Raw genomic sequence first — 22,703 nt, forward strand, 5'->3', positions numbered from 1 at the left:
GGTAAAATTTTGACCAAAACATGATCAGTTCCAGGAAAATATAACAATTCTGCTTCCTTTTACATTTTTAATGATGATATTTTTGAGCAGCCGTATGTCTTCTGGAGTAAAAGAGATCAGGGCATGTGTCTGTCTGATATAATTACTGTGTTATAAGACCTGAAAGAGGAACTGACAAAAACGGAGACAAAAAAAAAAACACACCGAAACAGCCTAGAGTTCAAAGGGTTAAGGTATTAAGGAGCAGTAAAGCCACTCCACTGAAGTACAGAGTTATAAGGGTGAATTTCAGTGAAGTTTCTCCAGCACTAAGGCTGGGTGCAGCAGCATTAGCATTAGCCACTAACCGCATTCTTTCATTCTTTATTTTGTTTACTGTTGAGTTAAAAGTTGGATTTGCGCTGCAGTGTGTTTATTTGTGTGTCTATCTTAGCCGTGGATTAGACAGGATTGGATGGCTGAGTGTTGACTGTTGTCAGGGTTTTAATTAGTCAGTGGCGCACCTGTGTTTTTCCCATCGCCAAGATATAAACACTTCAGAAATGTACCCAAATTTTGGTTTGTTCATGTCTACAACCAAGTTCTTCCCAAATAGACACTTTCAAATCATTTTGTCTTTTTAAGAAACAAACAGACAGTGTCCTGCTGAGGAGTGACTAATAAACGGATGAGGGATGAACAGAAAAGTACTAAAAAAAAAATTCATCATAAATCTTTAGAAATCATTCGCTGAGTCACTGATCAACATTTGTCACATCCAACAGACTCGGATCCCCTCGCGCCGCCGCCGCTGTAAACACATCACGGAAACGTCTTGAAAACTGAGCACACAAAGCGTCAAACATTGATTGTCTAACCTTTCCTGGAGCTCCTCAGCCCCCTACACCATCAGCCAGCGCTGCTATGGGTCTGTGTGATGATCACAGCTTCCGTAGATGTGACAAGTCACGGATCGAGTTAATCCGCAGATCAGAGAGGAACATGTGCTGTTGTAGACGCCGGGCGTCGGCTGAAGCGCCGTCGTGTTCTACACTCACGTCTTCTCCTCCCTATTTGGTTCCTGTATTTACACAGAGCTAACTGTTTATTAGACATGTTCTACTACTATCGCTTCATAAAACTCAATCAAATTCAATCAAGTTTATAGAACACAGAATTAGAAAACACCATAAAAACTATTGTTCTTTTGAACGTATTAAACCATTAAGACCCCTTGCGAATAGATATGTATACTTAAGAGCATTAGCGAGCAAGTACAGTATGTTCAAATTAGGTAAAGAATACTAAAAGTGCATTTTCAGTTTAATATACTTTATAAAAATACACATTTAATATACTTTCTCTGTTCTCTATTTCCATTAAATATATTTTTAAGCAGTACTTTAAATTGTGTAATAAATTGTCCAACCCCTGTAGATTGCAGGTATTGTATCTGTGGTGGTTGCTAAGGTATTGCAATGGTATACATGTTGGTTGCTATGTTGTTTCTAAGTGGTGGCTAGGTGATTGTGTCCCTAAGGTGTCCCTAAGGTGTTACTATGGTATCCATGGTGGTTGATAAGCCGTTGCTATGGTATGAGTGTTGGTTGCTATGCTATATCTAAGTGGTTGCTAATATGTTCCTGGGTGGTTGACCTTAAACTTGAGAAGACGAATTCCTGAGGGCACAGATTCTGTGAATCTGGCTGCTTTGTGCAGGAATGTTGTTCCATGTGGAAATGATTGCGCTGCACAGTTACTGCAAATTTGACGGAGGGACAGTCTTGCTGTGAACAGCCCATTTCACCTTTAACTGGCAGCCCTCGCGGCAACTATCGCGCCATGCTCAAAGTCACTGAGGTCACTCGTTTCCCCAATTCCAACACTCGATTGAACACCAACCGACACTGGTCTGACATATTTACTCACAGTTACGTGAAAAAATATACCTGGACACCCAAAGCTTTTTTTTATTCAAGGTATTAAAGCACCGAGATATTTGATCATTTTTCATTTGATGCATCTTGTGGTCTGCTTTTTGGCAGAACTTGCCCATATTGGTCATGTTGGTTGTTTCAATTTATTGTGCCAACAGTAGAATAGATGACTTTCTTATTGTTCTGAGATCTTTTTCAACCCTTTATCAGTGCCATTGCCCTTTTTGTGGCTCTGTTTTATTTCCAGTTAATTTTGTATATACGTAGGGAACTGTGGGAAACCAAGGGCTTGGAAGGATACATAAGATGCGTCCTCGAAATTATTCCAAACACCAGCTGCCTCTTCCCAACTGTCATTAGCCTTTATGTCTACATACTATCTCATGTTATGCTCTGAGACTTCCACCTGATTGGACCCTGATTGGTCCAGATCAATGCTGTATTTGCTCAAAGACCTCCTACCTCAAATGCAATTGGTTCTCCCCTGGTTGTTTCTGGCTGTTGCTTGTACTAATATCCTCCTTCTGACATTACCATTACCATTACTCAGATTTTTTGCTGAGACCTGCCACAGACTGAAACTGGTCCTAATCACCAGCTCATTTGTTCTGAGTTCCTCCCACGACTGTGATTAGTCATAATCACCACTGAGTGTGTGTAATTAGTCCCCAGTCACTGCATTGTTTGTTATAAAACCTCCCCACTGACTCTGATTGGTCCTATTCACCACCTCATTTGTTCTAAGACTCTAAGACTCACAATTGTGATTGGTCTTACACACCATGCATTTTGTCCCCAAGACAACAATTGGTTCTATTCACTAACTTGTTTAAGAACTTGACCAACTATAACTGGTACTAATTAGCAGTTTGTTTGTTTAAGGACATTCCCCCTTGAATGTGATTGGTTCTAATCACCATCTAAGATGGTCTATGACATCCCTTTGACCCCTACTTATCGGTACTAATCATTAAATCGTTTATTTCTAGACCTCCCTTCGTGTATGAGTGGTTCTAATCACCACAAGGTTTGTTCCATCACATCCTGATTGTGATTTATCCTAATCTTCACCTCATTTGTTCTAAAACCTCCCCTCTCCCTGACTGTCACTATTTCTATTGACCTTTGCCGACTGAGATTTGTCCTAATGACCAAATGATAAAGTTTGTTCTTTGACCTCCCCTAGACAGCAATTGGTTCTATTCACTAACTTGTTTGTTTTAAGACCTTGCCCAACTATTACTGGTACTAATTACCAATTTGATTGTCTAAGGGCATCCTCCTCAAATGTGATTGGTTGTAATCACCATCTAAGACATTCTAAGACATCCCTTTGACTGTAGTTGGTCCCAATTTCAACCTGATTTGTTCAGCTTGTTGTTGAGACCTCTACCCATTTACAGCATTGATTGTTTGCAATGGCTTCTAATCACCAACTTATTTGTTTAAGATTTCCTCTTGAATATAATTGGTAAGAATCATTGTACTGTTTTGTTCTAAGACCTCCCTACTGACTCTGATTGGTCCTATTCACTGAATTATTTGTTCCGAACCCCCCCCCCTCCCCCCTCAACTGGATTGGTCCTATTCAGCATGCAGTTTGTTCTTTGACCTCCCCAAGACTGCAATTGGTTCTATTCAATAACCTGTTTCTTTCAAGACTTGACCAACTATTACTGGTTATAATTACCAATTTGTTTGTTTAAGGAAATCCCCATTGAATGTGATTGGTTCTAATCACCATATAAGACATTCTAAGACACCTCTTTCACTGCAGTTGGTCCCAATCACATCCTGATTTGTTCTGAGACATCTACCCATTTACAGCATTGATTGTTTCAAGACCTGACCTCTCTGTTTGCAATGGCTTCTAATCACCAACTCGTTTGTTTAGAGATTTCCTCTTGACTATAATTGGTATGAATCATTGTACTGTTTTGTTCTAAGACCTACCTACTGACTCTGATTTGTCCTATTCACTGAATTATTTGTTCTGACCCCCCAACTGGGATTGGTCCTACTCCCCATGCATTTTGTTCTTTGACCTCCCAAAGACAGAAATTGGTTCTAGTCACTAACTTGTTTGTTTCAAGACTTTGCCCAACTATTACTGGTATTAATTACCAATTTGTTATTTTAAGGACATCCTCCTTAATTGTGATTGGTTCTAATCACATCCTGATTTGTTCTGAGACCTCTACCCACAAAATTGATTGTTTTAAGACCTGACCCTGACTGCAATTTGTTCTAATCACCACTTTGTCTGTTCTAATACCTCTTTGTTTGCAATGGCTACTAATCACCATCTTGTTTGTTTCACGACCTCCCACTGACAGTGACTGCTTATCTCATTTATTCTAGGAACTCCCCCAGACTGAGACTGGAGCTAATCACCAAATTGTTTTTTTAGAGATCTCCCCATGACTGGTACTAATAGAGACTAATAATTAAATGGTTTGTTCCTTGACCTCCCCTTGTGTCTGATTGGTCCTAATCACCATAGGGTTTGTACTAACAACTTCTCCTGACTGTGATTTTTCCTAATCCCTATGTTGCGTGTTCCTTGACCTCCCCCGACTGGGATTAGTCCTAATGACGATAAAGTTTGTTCCATGACATCCTCCTGGTTTCAAAAGGTTCTAGTCAATAACTAGTTTGTTTCAAGACCTTGCCCAACTACTACTGGTTCTAATTACCAATTTGTTTGATTAGGACATCCCCCTTGAATGTGATTGGTTCTTATCACAATCTAAGACTGCATTCGCTTCTAATCATAAACTAACTTGTTCTGAGACCTCTCCTTATTTGCAAAATTGATTGTTTTCTGACCTGACCCTGACTGCAATTGGTTCTAGTCACTAACTTGATTGTTTCAAGACCTCACCCAACTATTACCAGTTATAATTAGCTTCTAATTTGTTCTATAAACCCCCCTCTCTGATTGTGATTGGTCTTAATCACCACAGGGTTTGTTCTAACAGCTTCTCCTCACTGTGATTGATCCTAATCTTACTGGGATTAGTCCTAATGACCATAAAGTTCGTTCTATGAGCTCCTTTTATTGCAATTGGTTCTAGTCACTAACTTGTTTGATTCAAGACCTTAACCAACTATTACTGGTACTAATTACCAACTTGTTTGTTTAAGGACATGCTCCTTGAATGTGATTGGTTCTAATCACCATTAAATTTGTTCTAAGACGTCCCTTTGACTGCAGTTGGTTTTAATCACAACCTTCTTTCTTCTAAGACCTCTACCCATTCACAGCATTGATTGTTTTCTGACCTGACCCTGACTGCAATTGGTTCTGGTCACTAACTTGATTGTTTCAAGAGCTCGCCCAACTATGGTCTGGTTCTAATTACCATCTAATTTGTTCTAAAAACCCCTCTCTGACAGTGATTGGTTCTAATCACCACCTCATTTGTTCTGAAACCTCCCCCTGAGGTGACTGGCCCTAATCACCATTTTGCTTGTTCTGATAACTCCTCCGAAATTCAAAAGGTCGTAATTTCCAACTTGTTTCTATTAATACAACCCCTCAACAAATAAAAAAACAAATCTCCAGCTTATTTGTTCTGAAAACTCCCCCTGACTGTGATTGGCCTTAATCACCACCTCATTTGTTGCCAGAATTCCCACAACTGTGATTTTTTTTTTCAGATGGATGTTTGCCATGTGGCTACAATTTGTGGTAAATATGTCAGACCAGTGTCGGTTGGTGTTCAATCGAGTGTTGGAATTGGGGAAACGAGTGACCTCAGTGACTTTGAGCACGGTGCGATAGTTGCCGCAAGGGCTGCCAGTTAAAGGTGAAATGGGCTGTTCACAGCAAGACTGTCCCTCCGTCAAATTTGCAGTAACTGTGCAGCGCAATCATTTCCACATGGAACAACATTCCTGCACAAAGCAGCCAGATTCAGAGAATCTGTGCCCTCAGGAATTTGTGTTCTCAAGGCTAAGGGACAAATATGGTACCGTATAGTAAGTATACCTACTGGCCTCCTCCTGACTCTGATTGGTCCTAATTAGTAATTTGTTTAAGGACCTCCTTCCTAAGTGTGATTGATCCTTATCACCAATGTGTTTGTTTTAAGACATCCCCCTGTCTCTAATTGGTTCTATTCACCATTGTGTTTGTACAGAGATCTCCTGTAATTGGGTCTTGATTGGTTTTCATATACCAATGCTTGATTGCAACTAAGACCATCCCTGATTTTGATTGGTTGTAATCACCAATTGGTTTGTTGTTTAAGAGCCCTCCCCTGACTGGTGTTTTTATTGATACCTCCCACTGACTGTGATTGGCCCTTTTTACCACATCAATTCATTCTGTTTTAACACCTCCCCTCAAATGTTTTCAGTACTAATCACGGTTGGGTGTATTCAGAGACCTCCTCTTGATTGTGGTTGGTCCTCATCACTACCTAATTTGTTCTGAGACCATGACTGGTTCCAATTACCAACCTTCTCTTAACTGTGATTGGAGGGCTTGTTCAGAGACATCCCTTTGACTTAAACTGGCCACGATTGCCATCTTATTTGTTTAAGGACCTCCTTCCTGAGTGTGATTGATCCTAATCCCCAACGTGTTTGTTTTAAGACCTCCCCTTGACTGTAATTGGTTCTACTCACCACTGAATTAGTTCAGAGACCTCCTGTGATTGGGATTTGATTTGTTCAGATCTTGATTGGTTGTAATCACCAATTGGTTTGTTATTTAAGAGCCCTCCCCTGACTGTTGTTTGTTCTGATACCTCCCTCTGACTGTGACTGGCCAGTTTTACCACATAATTCTTATTTGAGACCTCCCCTGACTGCAATTGGTCCTAAAGACAAATTTATTCTGTTTCAACACCTCCCCTCAACTGTTTTAGTACTAATTATCACTGGGCTAGTTCTGAGACCTCCCTTTGACCTTCACTGCTTCCAATTATGAACATCTTTGTTTTAGGACCTCCTACCTGACTGTAATTGGTTCGAATCAAGATTGGGCGTATTCAGGGACCTCCTCCTGATTGTAATTGGTCCTCATCACTTCCTTATTTGTTCTGAGACCTTGACTGGTTCCAACTACCAACCTCCACCAACTACAGTGATTGGAAAGCATGTTCAAAGACACCCACAGACACTTCATCTGATCATATATGTTTAGAAATACAACCAAACGTTCTACAGAAAGCTTTAAGACAGATTATACTTACAAGGACATGATAACCTTGATATTATAGATGTATACATTTACAATATGTTTTGAAATCAGTAATCATCAAGAACATTCCTTTTCCTAATGCAGAATTTGAAATGCTCTTTATGCTGCAATTACGTTTTAATTCAGTATGCCAGGAGTTATTAAGGTTGAAGACAGAGAGATGGGCTGGCGAAATTCTTGAGGGTCTGTTTGTGAAAGCAGCATTCACGCTTTTGACATTGTTTCCACAATTGTTTTGTGCTGGCTCTTTGTGATCAGGCTGTCTTTATCTCTTTATCTTATAAAGTGGACCATTCGCATCCCGTCCCATTTTATCTCTCTTTTTTTCCCTCCCTCTCTTTCTTTGTGCTTATGCTAGTCTTTGCACAGTCACAGCAATAACCACCAGTCTTCTTTCTCTCTTTCTTTTACTCTTTCTCTCTCTGTCTCTCTTCCTCTCTAGCTCGCGCTCTTTCTTCCGCATCAACCATCCTCCTCCTTTTGATTGCTGTTCCCTTTGTTACTGTCTCAAATCAATTGCGCTCATTTTGAACAGAATTGATTCCACCGTCTCTTATCGTAGACACAAGCATCCATACCCCTCCCCATCCATCTCTATCTCTGCCCATCTCTCTCTTCCTCAGGCCTGCTGTAACTCATTCGGAATAGCTCCTTTTTCCCCTCCCGTCCTCCTTGTCTACTTTCCTCTCCAGCGTCTCCCGTGAGTTCTGCAACAAAGACTTGATCTGATGGTGATGGAACTCCGGCGCCCCGGCACATTTTATCATATAGAACGGAATATCCCATTGCTCGCATGTATCAGCCGCTCTCCAAAGTGTGCAGCGGCATGTGTGCTCGGGCAATTCTGCCAGGCAAATGAGCCCAGAGATGACTGCTTTGAAAGGCTCACTGGTTTGAGCAGAGTCCCATCACACTTTCTGCTTTCCGAGACACTCTATAGTGGCCTGTCCTGGAGCTTGCCTCTAACAGGCTTTTGGTCTGGCAGTTGCTCACGGAAGGAGCCGAAGGAGTAGCTAGGATGATATCTGTGCTAGCCCAAGGAGCTTCTGCCTGGATAAGTGTGTGATTGATGGCTTACTGAGTCGAGACAGATCAAAACGGTTGCCGCAAGTAGGGATGGAAGCTGGTCTGAAGTGATGGAGGAAAGGTTTGCCCCTAAACCTGTTGTCTTTAGATCTGATCTGATCTGAAAATTAAGAGACACTGTATGTCCTTATATGGCCTTTCCTGGAGCTGACCACTAACAGGCTGTTGGCCTGGTGGTTGGTCTCTGGAGTAACTTAAGGAGCTGCTAGGAGGAAATCTTAGTTTGGCAGAGGAGGTTCTGCTGAGAGTAAAAGCTGACCCAGAGTGGAAAACAGAGGACACTTTTCGGCTCTAAACTTGGTTGATATACATTGTTTTTTTTCAGGTCAAAGGATTTTTCGTTTAAAATAAATTATTTGAAGAAAAGACGAAGCATTGAAACCAGCTTATTGCTTGTAGATATGAAACTAAATTGACACTTTAGGGTGGCCACTAACAGGATTTTGGCTAGATGGTTGGTCTCTAAAGGAACCAAAAGAGGTTGCTTGGAGGAAATCTTCGCTTGCCTGAGGAGGTTCTGCTGAGATAAGCATGAGACTGATGGCTTACTGAGAGACAATGGTGCTGGAGATGAGGACGGAAGCTGACCTGAAGTGGAATCTGACCCAAAGTGGAAGCAAAACCAAGAGTTAAATTTGCTTGACATGCGTTATTGTTTTTTTCGATGTCACAGGGCTCCTGGCTTAAAATAAATGATTTAAATAATTGGAAAAGATATGAAACCTGGTTACTTCTTTATTGATAAGTAACTGATGAGACATTATATTGAGGCCTCTCCTGGTGCTTGGCACCAACAGGCTGTTGGCCTGGTGGTTGGTCTCTGGAGGAACCAATGGAGTTGCTAGGAGGAAATCTTTGCTTGCCTGAGGAGGTTCTGCTGGGATAAGTATGGGATTGATGGCTTGAACCAAAAGTAAAAGCTGGCCCAGGGTGGAAAGTAGGGGAACTGTTCGGCCTCTAAACTTGCTTGATATGCATGTTTTTTTAGGTTACAGGGTTCCTGGCTTAGAAAAAATAATTTGAAGAAATTAAGAAGTCATGAAAGCTGGTTATTTCTTGTTGATAAGTAACTGACGAGACATTATATGGAGGCCTCTCCTGGAGCTGGCCACTAACAAGCTTTTGGCCTGGTGGTTGGTCTCTAGAGGAACCCAAGGAGTTGCTAGGAGAAAATCTTTGATTTCCCAAGGAGGATCTCCTGAGATAAGCATGAGATTGATGGCTTATTGAGAGACAATGGTGCTGAAGTGGAATCTGACCCAAAGTGGAAGCAGAACCAAGAGTAGAAGTTGACCAAAGATGGAAACTAGAAAAATTGTTTGGCCCTTAAAACCTTCAATACACATAGTTTTTCTCAGGTGAAACCTGGATATTTCTGTCTATATTTTCTATATGAAACTAAAAAACACTATGTAGTTTCCTGTCCTGGAGCTTGCCACTAACAGGCTTTCGGTCTGGCAGTTGCTCTCAAGAGGAGCCAAAGATGTTGCTAGCTAGTCCGAGGAAGTTCTGCTGGGATAAGCATGTGATTGATGGCTTACTGAGAGTCAGCAGATCAGCCAGGGCTCTGCGAGTGGAGACGGAAGCTGACCCGAAGCCGAGGCTGACCCAGAGTGGAAAGTAGGAGAACTGTTCAGCCCCTAAATCTGTTTGATACGCATAATTTTCTTCCTGGGGCCACGGGGCTCATGGCTTAGGAGAAACGATTTGTCTGGAAGCATGGAGGCAGCCGTGAAACCTGGATATTGCAGGTCAATATGCAGATCAAGACGAAGGTCTGGACAGAAACTGAAGAGTAGCGGTCTTTCCGGTTCCGGTCGAGGTAAAGAACATTGGTTTAACAAGTCCTGAAGTCAGGCAGAGGCTGTAGCCATTCCTACCAAATCCTCCTATCAATCACAGTCAGGGAAGCTGCTCTTAAGGGGATTTGCTGTTTGGGTGGCCTTGAGAGTCTGAAAGAAAGGCACTGGGAGAGAGAGAAAATGAGAGAGTAAGAGAGCGAGAGAGCGAGGGAGCAAGATTTCCTTCTTCTTCTTTTTTTTTTCAGGCCGAGCAAGCAGCCTGAATGCAGCATTAATAATCAAGAAAAGGAAAACCTTGCCAGAGAATGTCTGAGTAAATTCAATACAGAGATGTTTATTTAACGACTCGGCCATCGATTTTTATCCAGCTTCAAAAGTTAAGAGGACGGCTCGCATGATTAAGGATTTGATTTTGCCCGCTTCGTGCCATCCATTTTCCTACCGTTTCTGAAGTCATTGTTTTGTCATTTGTTTCCAAACAGCCGCAGTTTCCATCCTCGGCTGTGCGAATTCATCGGGATGCCACTGGGACTGAGGCACGACCCTTCTCGAGCAAAGCACAGGGACTTTCTTGATGCCGTAATGCATGCACGGCCATTTCCGTGGCTGTTGTCAACTCCCTGTTGCAACCATTAGCGGAGGAATCAGTATTTGCATTAGCACGTCTTGGTTATCATTGCCATTATCACTGCAGTTCAATTTATGTATTGATCAGACTCTCTCTCTTTGTCTCCCACCCTCTCGCTCTGGCAGGGTGGACAGATTAGGGGTCACCCCCTTAACCTCCCACTCGTGCTCCCCTTCCACCCATTAAGCTCTTAACAGACATGTTCTCCAGGCCATTAATTAAACACGTCCAAGCCGCCTCCCGCCTCCGCTGGTCAATGCGGCGCAATCGACTCTTTAGTGCTGACGCTGCCGCGGCCAGAAGTTTCTCCAGAGACAATCGATTAGGTGAGATCCCGCCCACTTCACCGACTGTCTCTCTTCTGATCTGGTCTAAGAGTGTGTCTGGACTAGGGATGTAAGAAAATATCGAAGTATTGCGATATTTTGTTTTGTAATACTGTATCGATATTCAATATACGGTAAGACTTTATACTTTATACTAACTTTCATTAATGTATTTTTAACTAATGATCAGTAGAACTACTGCTTTGTTCACCAGAATTTGAATATTAACAAATGCTCACACATGACACTATTTATTATTTATCAGCATGGATATTCATATTAAAAATGTAAGCAAATCATTAGCTCATCAGAATTTGAACATTAATAAGTCACTGGTAAATACAGATTTTAAACCAGGCAAAGGTTTACAATTGCAATTCATTAGTAGTTAGCAACTTTTTAGTTTCTTAAAATGTGAAAAATAACAGTTATTAATCATTAGTTGATAGTATATTAATGATTAAGTTAGTATAAAGTGTTACCCAATATACAGTATTGGTTTATTATTATTATTAGTTTACATGTAAAAATTGGTGTCAGAAGTGGGTCATCTAGAAAACAGTGTTTTTGCTATAAACAAGTAAACCTTTGTTTTGCTCAGATTTTTTAAACATTTTTATACTATGACAGTTTTACTCAAAATTACAATATATTTCCTTGCTTACAAAATTGCCATATGTTGCGATTTATTGAATTGTTACCCCTGTATCGTGATATGTATTGTACCACCAAGTTCTTGCCAATACGGAGCCCTAGTTTGGATAGTTCACCAGATTGCCAGTTTTATATATGTACATATCAGATATCAATGTTCAGGTGGTCCTCAGCAACTTTATCACTTGCATTTTTATGAATCTAGTGCAATTTGCATTTACACAGTGGTTGCTAAGGTGTTACTATTTGATTGATATGGTATACCACACGGTTACTTAAGCGTTACTATGTGCTACGATGTTGCTGAATGATTGGTACTGAGTTGCTTAGTGGTTGCTTGGTATTGTGTTTTCTAGGTGATCCTTATGATATCCAGTTGGTTGCTATGGTGTTGAGACATGTTTGTTGCTGTAGTGTTAGGTGGTTGCTATGTTATACCTATCGGTTGCAATAATTTTCCTAAATGGTTGCTTGGTGGTTGCTAGTGTGCTGCTAGGTGGTTGCTATGATGTTACTACATGTTTCCAAATAGTTGCTATGGTATTGCTAGGTGGCTGTTTAGATGTTGCTAGGTGGTTACCACTGAGTTGTTAAGCGTTTGCTATGTTATGCAGGTGGTTATAATGTTGCTACATGTTGCGAGAGCCTTGCCAGATGGTTGATATGACCTTGTTATAAATGGTTGCTATAGGGTGGTTAGCGGTTGCCAGTTGGTCAATATACTGTAGCGTTTTCCAGGGGCTTGGTATTGTATAAAATTGGCTACTATAGTATTGCAATGGGTTTTCTTATTCGTTGCTATTATATAACTAGGTGGTTGCTATAATGTGACTGTGTGGTTGGTGCTGAGTTGCTTAGTGGTTGCTTGGTAACTGATACTATAGTGTGTTCAAGGTGTTTGCTGTGGTATTTAGGTGGTTGCAATGACGTTTTGATGTTTGACGTTTGCTAATTTGTTGCTTTATTGTTAAGCGTTTGCTACAGTGGTACTAAGTGGTTAATGTGGTATTCAAGGTGGTTGATATGGTATACTTATTGGTTGCTATACTTTTCCTACATTGTTGCTTAGTGGTTGCTATTGTGCTGCTACATGGTTTCTATGATTATGTCTGCAAAGTAGTTGCTATGGTGTTGCTAGGTGTCTGTATATAACAATATAGCTGATGTAGTGGTTATAATGTTTCTACATGTTTGCTGGGTAGTTACGTTATTGTTGCCAGGTGGTTGATGTGATCTTGCTACATGTTTGCCTAGAAGTTGCTTTGGTTTCCAGGTGGTTGCAATGGTGTTTTGACATGTTTGCTAATTTGTTGCTTTAGTGTTAAATGTTAGGTGGTTGCTACAGTGTTACTAAGTGACTGATATAGTATCCAAGGTGGTTGCTTTGGTGTTGCTTTGTGGTTGCTATGGTTTCCTACATGTTCCTACTGTTGCTAGTGTGCTGCTAGGTGGTTTCTATAATGTTGCTACATGTTTGCAAAGTACTTGCTTGGTGTTGCTGTATATAGTGATATAGGTGTTTGCTATGTTGTGCAGGCGGTTACAATGTTGTACATGTTTGCTTTGCAGTTATGTGATTGTTGCCAGGTGGTTGATGTGATCTTACTACATGTTGGCTAAAAAGTTGCTATGGTGTTGCTAGGTGGCTGTGTAGATGTTGCTAGGTGGTTGCTATTGAGTTGTTCAGAGGTTGCAAGTTGGTTGATATAGTTTTTGCTAGGTGTTTGCTATGGTACACAGGTGGTTGCTACGGTGTTGCTACATGTGGCTGAATGCAATCTTTGGAAGGGGGTGTCCACAGACTTTTGGACATATAGTGTCCGACATCTCGGAAGCTTCTTTTCTATCTTGTCCTGCAAAGACCCCCAAACCTTTATAGGTTTACCCCAGTCTAATTATTTCTCTATAATAAGATTTAATAAACTTATTTACTGCTCTGTAGCCTTGAGTCTTTTATGTTGCTCCTTTAAATCAGGGTTCAAATACAAAGTTTAGCTTCTACTACTGCATGGTTACTTAATTCTGAATCTGAATGAAATATATTTAATATATATATATATATATGTTTATTAAATATGACCCTGAATTTCACAAGCGATGCATTGCTACTTTAATTAACTCGACAGTGTACTCAAGTTAAATTAGTTTTGAAGAAATTTTACTTTAAAAAGTCAATTTCCTGTGCGAGGCAACACTTTTTAAATACAGTACATACAGTAAATTGAAAATATGTTTTTAAAATGCTTTAAACTCACTATTCAACCATTTCTGCCTCAGGTTTTTCTTTTGGTTCTCTGTGATTTTTATATTTAAAACCTCAGTTGTTTTTACAAACCAGAACAAAAGATTGCTGTAATTTTGCATAAATTATATATATATATTTTTTTTTTCTCATTGACACATCAAAAGGAAAACTGTTAAGTAGCACTTTTGTTTTAGATTAAAATAAGATTAGATTACATTAGATTCAATCTAATTGCATTAGATTTAATATTTAATATATTGGATCAGATCAGAACAGTTTATATTTGCTTAAGCTTATATTTGTTTAATTTGGTCAAATTATGTTACATTTGATTTTATTAGATTAGGTTATAATCTGTTTAGAATTATGTTCATATGTTCGTAAATATATTTGTCCTATATTCGTTGGGCAATACCCTTCCACAGAGACTAGACTAGCTTTATATGTGTATTTGCACACCTGTGTCAGCAGTTGGTGCAACTTAAAGAGCCACTAAACTCTAAACCATATATATTTTGTCGTTTATAGCTGAAATGTGTTGCTTTGAATTAATGGAATGCTATGGTATACCACATGGTTACTAAAGTGTTACTGAGTGGTTGCTATGATGTTGCTGAGTGGTTGGTCCTAATTTTCTCAGTGGTTGCTTGGTATTGTGTTTTCTAGGTGATCCTTATGGTTTGTTGCTATGGTGTTGTGACATGCCTGTTTCTTTAGTTGCTTTATTGTTGATAGATGGTTGCTATTGTGCTTTTAAGTGGTTGATATGCTATCCAATGTGGTTGGCATAATGTTTCTACATGGTTGCTCAGTGGTTGCTATTGTGCTGCTAGGTGGTTGCTGTGATGTTGCGGCATATTTGGTTAATGCTACTACGAGTTGTTATGTGGTTGCATTTTGATTGATATATGGTTGCTATTCAGTTTTTCAGTGGTTGCAATTTGGTCGATATAGTGTTTGATTGATGTTTGCTATGGTACACAGGTGGTTGCTATGGTGTTGCTGCATGTGGCTGAATGCAATCTTTAGAAGGGGTGTCCACAAACATTTGGGTGGTTGTTCTGAGTTGTTCAGTGGTTGCTTGGTTACTATATTGGTTACTGTATTCTAAGTGGTTGCTATGGTGTTGCGTTGTGTATGCTTTGGTATACCCAGAGGTTGCTATAATTTTCCTACATGGTTGCTACTGTGCTGCTAGGTGGTTTCTATGATGTTGCTACATGTTTCCAAAGTTATCAGAGACACACTGCTCGGCCCAATCAACTCTTCCTTCGGCCCCACCCCCAAACCCATACATCACCCAGTGCCCCTCCGTAACTACAGATCGATTTAGGGCGTGTCAATGTGTCTTTGCTATTGTAACGTCAGGAAAAGTACACCTTGCACAGCTTGAAACTCGCCAAAAGGCATGTGCTTATTCTCCCTCCTGCCCCGCCCCTAAACCCATACATCACCCATACATAAGCAGATTGATTTAGGGCGTGTCATTGTGTCTTTGCTATCGTAACGACAGGAAAACTCACAAAAGGCATGAACTAATTATCTTAATTAACCATGGGTGTATTTGGCCGTAACATGAAATAAACGGTAACACTTTTTTTGAATGTCATCTCTATAAACATACTCATAACACATTATAATGCATTCAGAAGGCATTATAAACATGGCTATACATATTTATAAAAATGTATAATTCATTATAGCAATGTTTATTATGCATCATGAACTGTGATTATAATGCATTAATAGCTGCGTTTATAACATGTTATACATCAATACCAAGAAACATTTTAACCACTCATAAATTGTTCTTAAATTGAATTTAATATTAATTATAGTCAGTTATAATGTATTATAACAGGTCTTTGTGCGCTCTAAGTAAAGTGCCAGACTTTCATTGTAGGACTAGATTATTAATGATAGAGATATACTATTTTAACATATATATATTATAAGCACAGCTTCTAATGTATTATGATCACAGGTCATAATGCTTAATAAACATGGCTATAATGGGTTATGCATTTTTATAAACATGTATAGCCATGTTTATAAAGCCTTATGAATGCATTATAATATGTTATGAATGTGGTTATAGCGTCTAATAAAGATGACATTCATAAAAAGTGTTACCAAATAAACCATAAATAAATCAGCGTGACACCTGCAGTTCCCTTTAAGAGCCAGGTGTGCTCTGACTTTGGCAGATTGCTATTTTAACGGTGCAGCGCTTTTGCACTCCTGAAACCTGAAAACAGAAAACTGAAACTATTGTAATATTGTTGATGCAAAAGTTGGGTTTATGCACTGCTGTGTTTTCTTGTATGTTTAACGAGTGAAAGTGTACACGTGTTGCCAAAATAGGGATGTATATCTGACAGGCGACTATTGTCAGGGTTCAAACAGTACGTGGTGCACCTGTGTTTTTTGTTGCGAAGATAGCAATACACCAGACATTAGTGTAGATATTTTCAGAAGCACTGTTGCTATTTAAACAGTGCAGGAGGAAAGTGTGAAAATAGACTTTTGACAGGGTGTAAGATATCTTGTGTTATCTTGTGATTGTAATTGAAGATGCTGGCCAGTGTGCTCATGGCAAGGCAATGTAAATTAGTAGTAGAACAGAGTTGTAGCGATGTCAGGATAGATAGATCTGTTCATCTCTGAAGCTGTAGAGGTGGAAATGTTGATATTGAATGAAAAGCAATTTGACTGGCGTTCATTATGTAAATAACGGTGTAATGAATCGAGCAATTACCGTCTACATTATTGCGAACCTTAATCAAATGTGCTGCAGAACGACGATAATAACTCCAGCCTCCCAGTCTGTGAATCAGTGATTCCTAAACAAATGACTAACGTCCATTCAGCCTTGGACCCTCCGCCTGTCGCCTATTCATATTTAATCACTGAATAGGTGTTCATGGTCAAACAAACAGTCTCTCTCTCTCTCTCTTTTCTCTACCTCTCTCTCTCTACCTCCAGCTCTCTCTCTCTCTTCATGGCTCTATCTCTTTCTACCTCTCTTTATCTCTTTCTTTCTCTCTCTTTTTTAATCTCACTCTACCTTGCTCTCTTCTTTTTAGTGTCTCTTTTTTTCTTTTATGCTCTCTTTACCTCTTCTCTCTCTTTCTCTCTCTCTACCATTCTGTTTCTATCTATCTATCTATCTATCTATCTATCTATCTATCTATCTATCTATCTATCTATCTATCTATCTTATAGTCTCTCTCTCTACCTCTCTCTCTGTCTCTAGTGCCTCTATATATCTCTTTCTCTCTCTCTATCTTCTCTACCTCTCTCTGTCTTTCTCTCTCCATTGCTCCATCACTTTCTTTCTCTTTCTCTCTCTTTTTTAGTCTCACTCTACCTTGCTCTCTTCCATTCAGTGTCTCATTTTTTCTTTTGTGCTCTCTCTACCTCTCCTCTCTCTTTCTCTCTGCCTCTATTTTTCCATCTATTATTTTTTACATCTATCTATCTATCTATCTATCTATCTATCTATCTATCTATCTATCTATCTATCTATCTATCTATCTATCTATCTTATAGTCTCTCTCTACCTCTCTCTATCTCTAGCACCTTCTCGTTATATATATCTTTTTCTCTCCATTGCTCCATCACTTTCTTTCTCTTTCTCTCTCTTTTTTAGTCTATCTATCGATCTTATAGTCTCTCTCTACCTCTCTCTCCGTATCTAGCGCCTCTATATATCGCTTTCTCTCTCTCTATCTTCTCTACCTCTTTGTCTTTCTCTCTCCATTGCTCCATCACTTTCTTTCTTTCTCTCTCTTTTTTAGTCTCACTCTACCTTGCTCTCTTCCGTTCAGTGTCTCATTTTTTCTTTTGTGCTCTCTCTACCTCTCCTCTCTCTTTCTGTCTACCTCTCTTTTTTCACATCTATCTATCTATCTATCTATCTATCTATCTATCTATCTATCTATCTATCTATCTATCTATCTACTTCTGTCTCTCCCTACCTCCCCCCTCTCTCCATCTGTCTCTCTGTTTCTAGCACCTTCTCTTTATATATCTCTTTCTCTCTCTATCCTCTCTACCTCTCTGTCTCATCACTTTCTTTCTCTTTCTCTCTCTCTTAAAATCTCACTCTACCTTGCTCTCTTCTATTAATTGTCTCTTTTTCTTTTATGCTCTCTCTACCTATCCTATCTCTTTCTCTCTACCTCTCGCTGCCTCTCTTTTTCTATCTATCTATCTATCTATCTATCTATCTATCTATCTATCTGTCTGTCTGTCTGTCTGTCTGTCTGTCTGTCTGTCTGTCTGTCTGTCTCACTATACCTTGCTCTCTCCATTCAGTGTATCATTTTTTTTCTTTTGTGCTCTCTCTACCTATCCTCTCTCTTTCTCTCTACCTCTATTTTTCTATCTTTTTTTACATCTATCTATCATATAGTCTCTCTCTACCTCTCTCTCCGTCTCTAGCATCTCTATATATCTCTTTCTCTCTCTCTATCCTCTCTACCTATCTCTGTCTTTCTCTCTCCATTGCTCCATCACTTTCTTTCTCTCTTTCTCTTTACCTCTCCTCTCCCCCTCTCTCTTTCTACCTCTCTCTATTGCTTTCTTTATTCCTTTCTTTTATTCTTTCTCTCTCTACCCCCTCTCAATTTTTCACTTTCTTTCTCTCTCTCTCTCTACATCACTCCGTCATCTCCTTTTCTCTCTTTCTTTTACTCCCCTCTCTCTACCACTCTTCTCTTTCTACCTCTATTACTTTCTTTCTCTCTCTTTCTTTCTCTCTTATAGTTTCACTCTACCTTGCTCTCTTCCATTCACTGTCTCTTGTCCTCTCTCTATCTCTCTCTTTAACATTTTTTATTCTCTCTCTATCTTAAAGTCTCTCACCCCCCCTCTCTCTGTCTCTCTATTTTTCTCTCTATCTCTCTCTCCATCATTTTTTATCTCTCTCCCTTTCTCTCTCTCTCCATCGCTTCACCTGTCATCATCTCCTTCTCTCTCTTTGTTTTAATCCCCCTCTTTCTCTACATCTCCTCTCTCTTTGTCTTTTAACCTCTCTCTCCATTGCTTTTTTCTCTCTTTCTTTTTCTCTCTTTCTTATAGTCTCTCTTTACCTCTCTCTATTTTATTCAGTGTATCTTTTCCTCTCTCTATCTCTCTACCTCTTTTTTCTTTTACACTTTCTCTCATTTTTAACTCTCATCTCTCTATTTTAAAGTCTCTCTCTATCTTTCTCTTTTTTCTCTCTTTTTCTCCCTCTCTCTATCTTAAAGTCGTTCTCTATCTTTCTCTCTTTTTGTCTTTCTCTCTCTTTCCTCACTTTCTCTCTCTCTTACTCTCCATCTTTTTTCTCTCCATGTCTGTCATCACTTTTCTCTCTTTTCTTCTCTTTTACCCCCTCTATCTATCTATCTATCTATCTATCTATCTATCTATCTATCTATCTATCTATCTATCTATCTATCTATCTATCTATCTATCTATCGTTAACTCTTTATTTTATTCTGCTCACTCTCTCCACCTCTCTCTCTCTTCTGTGCAGTCTATTTTTCTCATCTCTCTCTGTTTTACTCTTTCTCTCTCCATTTATATATATATATATCTTTCTCTCACTCTATCTATTTTTCCGTCTCTATCGTTCTTTTTTTTACTTTTTATTTTACATTTTTCTTTTTCTCTCTCTCCCCTTTTTATTCTGTTCTGTCTATATTTTTCTCTGTTTCTTTTTATTGCATTCTTTCTTTATCTCTCTCTCTCTTTCTCTCTTTCATTCATGGTGAAGCATACGCTGTAAGCCAGCCTGAGAGATCAGAGGCTTGGAGAACACACACACAGACACACACACACACACACACACACACACACACACACACACACACACAAACACACACACACACACACACTCACAGAGCCGGCCAGGTTGCTGTCCAGGAAAGCCCTGTGCTCTGGCTGAGCAGCTCTGAGCGGCTCTGGAGTTTAGCGAGTGAACCCATTAGCATTACAGTGTGTTCCTCGTTAGCGTGGATTAGCAGGATTCACTGTTCTGCTCTGGCTCTGGGCTCGGCTCGTTGGGTCTGGGTGCAGACTGGAACAAGAACCTTCTGCAGACCACCGGGGAAACTTCACCAACCCATCAGCAGAAGATCCCTAGTGATGCCATAGCCAACCGTCAGTGGAAATTCCAGGGAGATTACCTGCCTTCACCTTCAAAAGACTCTGGGAAACTGGATTAAACTGCTACAGGAAGACGTCTGGCTGACTCACATGGAAAAAAACAGCGTTAGCCTTTAGCTCTTTAGCTCAGATTAGCATAATTGGACTAAATATTAGTTTCAGCAGTTAAGAGAAGAATTAGAGGTCTGATAGGTGAAGGGAATAGCAGTAATAAAGACACAGCTTTTTTTAAGCCATTCAGAAGTGGACTTTTTTGTGTGTGTTCTTTGGGACACTGTCCTGCTGCAGAACCCAAGTACTCCTGAGCTTGAGGTCACTAAGGAACAGATGGAGGATATTCTCCTTCAGGATTGTCTGGTAAACAGCAGAATTCCTGCTTCCATCTATTACAGCAAGTTATTCAAGGATTCAAGGAGATTTTATTGTCATTCGCATCACATGTGGTACATGAGGTGGAACGAAATTGTGATCTCACGATCCAGTTTTACACCCAAAGAGCTGTTATTAATATATATATAGACAAAAAAAAGAATACAATAAAAGAAATAGAATATACAAAATAGATAAATATCCCAAGAATAAAAAAAAATAAATAGAGAGTAGAAAGGTTCAGCAACATGAAGTCCAGAGTGCAAGTGTGCTATAGCAGCATGATAATGTGAATTAGAGCAGTGGAGATAAAAGCTGCGGTCCAATCTGAAGGGAGCTGCCTAGGTAGTCATTGCCTTCAAAGGCAGCTCCCTCGTTCGGCAGCATTTTCACCCATAAGGGATCTTATAAGGCAGCGCGTTCGGGACACGCTCTGGAGTCAGCATACGTCATCACGTCTAGCGCGCTGTGCTCGTGAGCTGTTTATAAATAACTAAAGTTAATGATCACTTACCTCGGGATAAATCTCAATGCAGCGGCAGCTATTTCTCTTTTACTCATCCAAATATTACAGATATTTAAATATTCATGATTTACTTTAATTATACACTTTTCCTCACTTCATTCTCAGAGTATGGTCAGTTTTATTTATGTATTTAATTCATTTTTGATTAGATGCTTCGTAGAAATGCATGAGTAATGAAACCATGATATAATAAATATTTTGTATGCTTACGTTTTCACACAATAGTACATTCATACAGAGTCAGCTAATTTATCTTTACCTTTTAGTTGCATAAAACACAAACATAACATGATTCATAAACTTTTTTTTTTTTTTATTTACCCATACCCACTAGTTGAGATGTGATACTACAATAAGCATAGTGACAATAAACACATAGCAAGCAAAAATAATAATGTTAAGAGAGAAAACTTTATTACATTCAAAGAAAAAAAAACTATTCATAAAGGGAGCTAACGCTGCCTCCAGCCGGTCTGACCAGCGTTCACCTTCCCCGGCCCACGTTCATCCCTGTGGAAAAAATAAATCTGAATTAGTAACAGCGGTTTATGGAGAACACGCTCATAATTCCACTATTTACACAGTAAATCACTCAGTTACAGGTAACTCTAGTTATTCCCTCTAACAATTAAACTATTTAAGCGTTAAATCACTGAGTTACAGGTAAGTCTACAGTTATTCCCTCTAACAATTAAACTATTTACACAGTAAATCACTTTTAAAACTTTTTATACTGGACGGCCAGGGTATCTTTGTTTCCTAGCGGGGGTTTCCTCAGCGCTGCAGCCGCGTTTGGTAGTCTGTAAGTCGGCTAGATGCGTGTTAGCTTACCCGGTAAATTAGCGCGATAAGCTAACGGTAGCTTCCGCCGGTCAGGTCTTACATTAAATAAAGTACAGGCGAAAAAAACAATGGAAAACAACTTAAAACAAATATGCTAGTTTGATAAACCCACGCAGCGGTGAGTGGAAATACAGGAGGAAATTACTTACATTTGTACAGAAATTCCCTCGCAGTGCCGGCTCCGTCCGCCATGTTTTTAAATCTGAGAGCTGGAACTCTGAGCTGGTGAAATGCATCATGGGATTGCCTTTGCCGTGAAGGATACATCTCACGCTGCCTTCAGAACCGGGGTAAAATAAGGCAGCTGCCCAGGTAGGCAGCACATGCTACCTTCCGTATGGGACAGACCTTTTCTCGGGAGCACGCCTATGCTGCCTGGAAATGCTGCCTAGTTGGGCAGCTCCCTTCAGATTGGACCGCAGCTAATGTGTCTCAGTGCAAGTAAAGTGACCATGTTGGTAAACAGTAAACAGTAATTTGTCCTTGGTGTCAGTGCAGTGTGTTGTTAAGTGGAGTTTAAGAGTCTTACAGCTTCCGGAATGAAGCTGTTTCTGAGTCTTGTTGTTTTGCACTTAATGCTCCGCAGCCTCCGGCCTGAGGGGAGTGGGACAAAAAGTGCGTGTGCTGGGTGGGTGGGATCCTTCCTGATGCAGGTGGCCCTTTTCCTGCACCTGGAGGTGTAAATGTCTGTGGTGCTGGGGAAGCTAACTCCAACAATCCTCTGTGCAGCCTTCACCACCCTCTGCAGAGCTTTCCTGTCTGCAGCAGAGCAGCTTCCATGCCACACGTTGATGCTGGAGCACACGACGCTCTCCACCACACATCTGTAGAAGGAGGTGAGGACTGCGCTCCCGAGTCCAGCTCGTCTCAGCCTCCTGAGGAAGTAGAGCCGCTGATGTGCCTTCCTGACCAGAGTGGAAGTGTTGTTGCTCCAGGTGAG

The 22,703-nt window shown here is 40.0% G+C and overlaps 1 long non-coding RNA gene across 1 annotated transcript; it reads right to left on the reverse strand.

Moving 5' to 3' along the window:
• Positions 1-21,312: 21,312 nt before the first annotated feature.
• Positions 21,313-22,188, reverse strand: LOC111193675 (uncharacterized). The gene is made up of 2 exons (XR_002650618.2): positions 21,913-22,188; positions 21,313-21,430 (listed from the first exon to the last, which is right to left on the reverse strand). It is a non-coding gene; the product is annotated as an uncharacterized LOC111193675 (long non-coding RNA).
• Positions 22,189-22,703: the final 515 nt, after the last annotated feature.

The sequence above is a fragment of the Astyanax mexicanus genome, chromosome 1 (assembly GCF_023375975.1).
Source record: "Astyanax mexicanus isolate ESR-SI-001 chromosome 1, AstMex3_surface, whole genome shotgun sequence".
Lineage (NCBI taxonomy): Eukaryota > Metazoa > Chordata > Actinopteri > Characiformes > Acestrorhamphidae > Astyanax > Astyanax mexicanus.